Genomic DNA, 8,460 nt, shown 5'->3' with positions numbered 1-8,460 from the left:
AACACTTCATTCAACACCCAGTTCTCATCACAAGTGCATTCCTTAATCCCCATCACCTATTTCACCTATCTTCCCACCCACTTCCCCTTTGGTAACCATCAGTTTATTCTTATAGTTAAGAGTCTGTTTCTTGGTTTGCCTCTCTCTCTTTCTCTTATTTTTTTTCTTTTGCTTATTTGTTTTGTTTATTAAATTCCACATATGAATGAAATCATATGGTATTTGTCTTTCTGTGACTATTTCACTAAATAATGGTATTTGTCTTTCTCTGACTGACTTATTTCTTTCTCTGACTGACTGTCTTTCTCTGACTGACTAAATATTGTGCTTTCTAGGTCCAACCACAGGGGCTATGCTAATCTTCTCTGTATCATTCCAATTTTGGTATATATGCTGCTGAAGCAAGCATAAACCAGTGTATTTTTAAGTCTGATGGCTATATATTCCCATTGCCTCAACCAACACAGCTCTAAGAATGAAACCAGGGACTGAAAATTAGGAGATGCTCACTCTCTTCATGCCTTGGTAATGGATTATTTATGCAGCCAATTGCTTAGATTAGTTTCTTATTCTTTTTATCATTCCAAAGAGTTTGGCTTGCCCAGAAGAAAATAAGAAATCAACAATAAGTCCAATGATTACTAACATTTCACAGTTGAGAAAATTGAATTGCAAAAGCTTAAATTCTTTTCTGAGTTACAAGGCTAGTAAGTGACAGAACCAAAACTTTATCTTTAGGAGGACAATTCCAGAACACATGCTCTAAACCATTATAAGATATATAATGACTTTTACCAAAGATATATATTTGATTTTGCCAAAGAAAAATGGACAATATACAGACATTACACTGAAAGTTCTTAATAAATTTTGTAGCTTCTAAGCTAGGTACGGCTACTAAATACATGCTTGTATATAACTAACTACATATTTCAATAAATTCCTTTTATTTTAGCAAATATTTATTTTTGATTATCTATTAAGTATGAGTAATTGTGCTTGTTTAATGTTAATTTAAACCAAATAAATTTAAACTTTGGAATAGTCTAACTTTTTCTAAAAAAAGAAACTCTAAAAATAGGTGAAAGAGTAAACTTCCTAGGGTCAGTGAAAACAACACTGACTTTGATATCACATGGGGTCTAAAACCAGGCTTCTCTGCTTACTAGCTATGTGGCATTGAGTGTGTACACTTAAGTAGGCATCCTTTATCTACTTAAAGTGGCTTCAGCATTTTGTTATAACTTATCCTCATGCATAAAAATTAATGTCATTTACAAATTATCACATTTGGTATTTGACAAATGCTAAGGACCTCTCAATATTACTTAGCTCATGTAAGTTCTATATATGTGGAAAAGAAATTCCATAATATTAAAACAAAATACTGAAAAATGATATAGTCACTTCAGTGGATTTTTACATGATATCAAAAAAAAAAGGAAGAAAAAAAAGAAAAGAAATCATGCCCATTCTTTTTACTTTTACTCAGTTCTCTATATTAACATAGTCTGTTTGCGGCTCCAGTAATCAGCTTGAAGAATATAAATGCTACCGATCAGATAGCTACTTGTTCTGAAGATGGGATTAAAAAAAGGGAGATTGAACGAAATTGGAGCACAAGTAATTTAAGAAAAGAAAGATGTCACTGTACATGGGTATCATGAGTTATTAAAAGAAATTGTCATGTTCCCTTCTTTTTATTTCTGTTAGTTTAGATTCTTACTGGAAGTGCATAAAAACTATTTTCTTATCACTCTCTGTTTGACTAATGCCAAAGAATCAATACTAGGCATTTGCAGCAGAAATAAGTGATTATATCACTTATCTCGCTGTATGAGGGGCCAATGATTAAAAACACACACACACATTGTGCAACTTTGGAATCACCTTTAGATGCTTAGCATCCAAGATAGAACATACATTATAAATACAGATGGATTTTATGTGTAATATTGGGAACCTCATTACATAGATAAGCTAATACAAACACCTGTACAATGAGCTGTATGAATATTATTCTAAGTATTATGAGAATATTGTGTTCTGACCTTAATGATTAGCAATCATTGGTAGAAAAGATTCCATAGAGAGCAATACTTTAAATATTCAAGGACTGTAGTATTAACTATGTATATCAGTTTTTCAGAAATAGAATTTCTAGAAGCTTATTCCTTTTTAAGTGAAGCAAGATGACTTTGTTTCTTATATGATGGCATAGGCTAAATTAGGAATGTTCGTACATTATATTAGGCAGAAACATTTTTGGTTTCAAGAGAAGATCCAAATAACACTGTGTTGTATAGGAATCTACTTTTCTCAAATAACAAGACATTTCATATTGTTTTCTGAGGAGCTAATTCACTGAATCAATATAGGCAGGCTGGCATTTCTTTTTATTTTATTTTATTTTATTTTATTTTATTTTATTTTATTTTATTTTATTTTATTTTATTTTAGAAAAGGAGAGAGTGCAAGCAGGGGAAAGGGGCAGAAGGAGAGAGAGAAAGAATCTTCAGGAGGCTCCACACTCAGTGCAGATCCTGACCTGGGGCCTCATCCCACGACCCTGGGATCATGATCTAAGCAGGAATCAAGAGTTGGACACTCAACCAACTGAGCCACCCAAGAGCCCCAGGCTGGCATTTCTGTGGTTCTATTGCCCTTTCCCACAAGATTGCAGGTTGCCATATCTCCAGGCATCCCATTTATAATCTATCTGCTTATTTTGCCAGAATTCATTACTTGATACTTAGATACAAATTAGACTGAATTAAAAAGTGTTTACCATTTATCTCATATATATTGGAGGTAAGTAGGATATAAAGGTTTGAGAAATGGGCATTAGTGTTACCTGACCTATAGTTTCAGCAACAGAGGTAAAACTTTTTAATGGAGGTCTATATTGCTAAGAGGGATTAAGTTCTATTAGACCTGCTTCTTCAATAGAGTTGATACTATGGATAATAGCAACCATGTTCTCTCATGAAATGACTCAGATACACTGTAAGGGGGATATTGTATTAGAACATTTGCTTCACCCATTGTGGCATTTATTTCTGTTCTTGTGTTTAAACAGAGTTTCAACCAACAGTATGAGATGTTTTACATATAGATAATTACTTTATGAATAGATAAAGCATCTTGTTGTAGACTTAGAAAATTCCTTAGAATTGTTGGAATGTTAGTATTATTTCAATTATAATTGATAAATTAGATGGAACCTCTGAATAGGACAAATCGTTGAAGTTTCAGGAAATTCCTTTTTTTAATTTTAATTTTAATTTTTTAAGTAATATCTACACCCGACATGGGGTTCAAACTCATGATCCTGAGATCGAGTCACATGCTCTACTGACTGAGACAGCCAGGCACCCCTGTTTCAGTAAATTCTTAATAAAAGTACAGACACAAACAGATGAAAATAGATTTTAAATCACAATATGCCATTACTCAAAGAAACTTAAACCATCACTAAGGTTCTTTATGCTTACAAAGCTAGCTATGCATTTAAATCCCCTAAAATGAGGGGTGCCTGGGTGGCTCAGTCAGTTGGGTGGCTGACTTCAGCTCAGGTCATGATCTCATGGATTGTGAGTTTGAGCCCCATGTCAGGCTCTGAGAGCTCAGAACCGGGAGCCCGCTTCAGATCCTTTATCTCCCTTTCTCTCTCTTTGCCCCTTCCCCGCCTGTGCTCTGTCTCTCTGTCTCTCAAAAATGAATAAACATTCAAATTTTTTTATAAAAATATAAAATAAGGAAAAGAAAAGAAGAGAAAAAAAGAAAAGAAAAGAAAAGAAAAGAAAAGAAAAGAAAAGAAAAGAAAAGAAAAGAAAAGAAAAAAGAAATACCCTTAGGTGATTTTCAAAACACACTTCAGGTCTCTACTTTTGCCTAGCTGAATCAAAACATCTGGAGTGTGGGGTCAACATATCCTTATTGTCAGCAGGTTACCAGGTGATTTTTTGCATTGGTTTTCAGACTAGCATTTAGTAACAAGTATATGACCTAATGTTGTATACCTTTTAAAAATAGTTTCTATTATTTTAGTATAGTAAACTGCAAATAAGAGTAATGAAAAATTACTAAGAAGAGTGTAAGTGAGCCTCATTAATAAAGTTGATTTGAAATGAAATAAAGCAAAAAATTTATTCTGGGAGGTTTGGGTCTCCAAAGATTTCAAGATACATGATCTGATACACACTTGTAATACTTAAGAGGAAAAATATTAAAAGAAAGAGAATTGTACTAACAAACAGTCTGGAAAGCTTTGATTTCCAATTCATTGAAATTCAATTAGGCACTTGTCTGAGAAGAAATTTCAGTTCAAGATCCTCGAAAAGTTCAAGTTCTCCTTGAGATTCAGGGCCACACAGCTGTTATCAGACAGCTGAGCTTGCTGATGGGTTAATTAATCACATCAGACCAACTGGAAGGCAACAGTTTCAAATTACTCAATGGAGTGTTGTCACTGCCAATGATTTCTTATTCTATATCTTGATGGAGGAGTTTATCATTAATGAACAAGTGGACTCCAAAACTTGGTTAAGAGTTCTTTTAGGGACAAAAAGGTTTAAACTTCCTCCCCAAATTTCTAAATTCTCCTTAATAAGATGGCATGAAACACAGAACTATGTTAGGAATGAGAAATATATAATAACAATTGAAAAAATATAATGCATTTTTAAGTTCTCTAGATTAAAATAATTATAATAATAATAATTTTAAAATGACAAAATATATATAAATATTGGATTATTTTTCAGTGTCTTCCTCCCTTACAATTTACTGTTTTTCTTATATAGATAAGTTTCTCTTTTAGCTAGACATTTTTATAACTTGCTCTATTATTCTACTTATTACAATATAGAGTATTCTAATATTTCAATAGACTTCACTTTACCTTGTACGTTGTGTAATAGTTTCAACATCTCAACAAATGTGAAAATAAACCTTCAATATTTAATAAACTGGCATAGAGATTAGGCCACTCTTCATCTTTTCATGTTGCCAAGTATAAATGCTAGCTACAAAGCACCAAAATATATTGTTATTTCAAATTATATAATAATATTAATATTGACAATACTGATAGTAATGTTTAAAACTTGCCAAGCTGGGTAGTGGACTAACATATTTGTTACTTTCCAATCTATTTTAGGTTCCACGTGAGTCATCAGATATTTCAAGTATTGTTTTAATTTTTCATTCAATAAAAATTTAATATATGTATGTACATTATTTATTATTATAAAGGTTTTTAAATTTTTCTAATACCTAACATAAGACAATAACAGTAATAAAAATAAACATGGCAAAATTTGCCACTATTTAGATTATGTTCTCTGTATACCAGGTACTGTACCTTGTCAAATTGCAACATGGATTCAAACAGACCTAGTTTTGGTCTGTTTTTTACCTTGAGAATGTTCTTGATTCTTTAAGCCTCAGTATCCTCATCTGTAATACAAGAATAATAAACATAACTGCCTCATAAGTTTGTGATGAATAAATGTGAAAAAAATTTAAAATGCAGAGTAAAAGCTCAGTATAAGGCAGATTGTATGATGATTATGGAGATGCTTAGCAATTTATTGATTCTGCTTCTTTCTTTTAATTTTTTACCTGTTAATTAATCTTTGAGTCTTTGTTATTTAGCACAGGACCTACAACATTATAATTACTCAAAAATATTAGTTAAATTGAACAGAGACTATATCAATGTATGGTCAGAGAGTATCTAAATGGATTGTTCCTTTTAATAAAAAGCCAATATTTTTATTTTATAATATTGATATTTTCTAATAATTATTTCACTTCCCAATTCATTTATTTTCAAGTTAGATGCTAACTTCTTTGAGTTTGCTTTATTGTACCAGTCCTTTATACAGTATATTTTATGTTTCAATATTTATTTTATTTAACCTGTGAAATACATCAATTGATTCCTTATATTTCCAGTCGGTTTTCCCCTTATAATTGATTTTGTAGACAAAAGGATTATAATATATTCAAATAAATCATATACTCTATTAACAAATAAAGGAAACACAGTAACAAAGAACACACAAAAAATTGCATTTTGTATCTATATGTGTTTGTGTTTTGATGCTAGTTGAAAGAAGTCATTGAAAGAATATGGCTGCTTGTTCAACTGTGAGCTGGACATGGGAATCAAAGGCTCCTCACCCTCTCCTTTATCCGTGGACTGGACATCCCACCCACCATTCCCACACTACTAGGAGCTGTTTCAAGGAGTTAGTCTTGACAGAGGAAGGTATTGTTGAGACCATCTGAATGGTATACATGACTGAACCCCATTAAGAACACTATATAAACACATAAGATTCTGGTGGCAGGTGCAGAGATCTACTCGTCTTGTGGCCATCCAAGACAAGTCTTGTATATACGTTCCTTTGCTTATTAAACCTGCCACCTACCAATCTGGGGTGGTCTGCCTCTTTCTTCCATCTCTCTTTGCCCTATGAGTGCAGTGGCCACTGTCAGATTTTACCCAGGAAACTCTCAAGATTGTGAGCCAATAATGCTGTAGTTTGTGTTATTATTTTTAGGAGAGACTAGGAAATATCTTTGAATAAAAGGAAATTCAACTTTAGGTGTAATTGGCCTATATGAGGAAATTTCTTGTTTAGAAATCTGAAACAGTAAAATTTCAGCAGTCCTTTTAAAATAGAAATTTCAGGGGTACCTGGGTGGCTCAGTCAGTTGAGACTATGACTCCTGATTTCAGCTCAAGTCATGATCTCACCATTCATGAAATTGAGCCCCCTGTCAGGCTCTGCACTGACAGCACAGAGCCTACTTGGGACTCTCTCTCTCTCCCTCTCTCTCTGTGCCTCTCCCCTGCTTGTGTGTGCTCTCTCTCTCTTTCAAAATAAATAAACATTTTTAAAAAACAATAAAACAGAAATTCCATATGTGTCATTCTTTTGCTAAAAATGATAAAAATAAACGGAACTGATGAGTCTGGGTGGAAAGACAGCATAAGTAACAGACCAATGTCAAAGCTAGAAGAAAAATCAGTCAGATGCAATATATGCTTATCATTTAGGCTTAAATTATTGAAATTATAATACAGCTTGAAGTCCTGGATTGTGAAGTCTCCTGCTTTGGTTTTCTTTTTCAAGATTGCTTTGACTATTCAGGGTCTTTTTTGATTCCATACAGATTTTAGGATTGTTTGTTCTAGTTCTGTGAAGAATGCTAGTGCTATTTTGATAGGGATTGCATTGAATATGTAGATGGCTTTGGGTAGTATTGACATTTTAACAATATTTGTTTTTCCTATCCAGAAGAATGGAATATTTTTCCTCTTTTTTGTATCTTCTTCAATTTCCTTCATAACTTTTCTATAGTTTTCAGTGTATAGATTTTTCACCTCTTTCGTTAGATTTATTCCTAGGTATTTTATGGTTTTTGGTGCAATAGTAAATGGGATCAATCCCTTGATTTCTCTTTCTGTTGCTTCCTTTTTGGTGTATAGGAATGCAACCAATTCTGTGCATTGATTTTATATCCTGCAACTTTGCTGAATTCATGGATCAGTTCTGACAGTTTTTGGTGGAAGCTTTTGGGTTTCCCATATAGAGTATCATGTCATCTGCAAAGAGTGAACGTTTGACCTTCTCCTGGCCGATTAGCCAAACTATGGAAAGAGCCCAAATGTCCATCAACGGATGAATGGATAAAGAATATGTAGCATATATATGTACAATGGAGTATTACTTGGAAATCAAAAAGAAAGAAATCTTGCCATTCACAACTATGTGGATGGAACAAGAAGGTATTATGCTAAGTAAAATTAGTGAGTCAGAGAAAGACAAATATCTTAGGATTTCACTCATAAGAGGACTTTAAGAGACAAAACATATGAACATAAGGGAAGGGAAACATAAATAAAAATAAGAAGGGGGACAAAACATAAGAGACTCATAAATATGGAGAACAAACAGAGGGTTACTGGAGGGGTTGTGGGAAGTGGGATGGGCTAAATGGGCAAGAAGCATTGAAGAATCAACTCCTGAAATCATTGTTGCACTATATGCTAACTAACTTGGATGTAAATTAAAAAAGAAAGTTTAAAAAAGAAATATAATGCAAACCATGTATATAACTTTAAATTTTCAAGAAACAACATTGGAAATGGTAAAAAGAAACAAGTAACACTAATTTTAGTTATATATTTTATTTCATGTGTATCATGAATGATCGCTTAATTAATATTAATTATACTAAATTGCATTAAGTTTAAGTAATGTTAAAAAAATTATTGAATTATGTGTCACTTTCTGTCTTGAAAGAATTAATATTAAATAAATGTAATATACAGAAGAAGGATAAAAAGCAAAGACCATTTTTTAGGAATTTTAGATAGCTAGTGGGAATCATAATTTATAAGAAGCTGTTTTTATATAACAATATATCATAGTACTGCACAAA

The 8,460-nt window shown here is 32.5% G+C and overlaps 1 pseudogene; it reads right to left on the bottom strand.

Moving 5' to 3' along the window:
• Nucleotides 1-315: 315 nt before the first annotated feature.
• Nucleotides 316-409, bottom strand: LOC124514084 (uncharacterized; annotated as a pseudogene).
• Nucleotides 410-8,460: the final 8,051 nt, after the last annotated feature.

This window comes from Lynx rufus, unplaced genomic scaffold (genome assembly GCF_022079265.1).
Source record: "Lynx rufus isolate CCGP_SWC_20201006 ecotype Redwood Valley unplaced genomic scaffold, mLynRuf1.p SCAF_19, whole genome shotgun sequence".
NCBI lineage: Eukaryota > Metazoa > Chordata > Mammalia > Carnivora > Felidae > Lynx > Lynx rufus.
The sequence above is the reverse complement of the archived record's forward strand: the minus strand, read 5'-3'. Positions and strand labels throughout refer to the sequence as shown.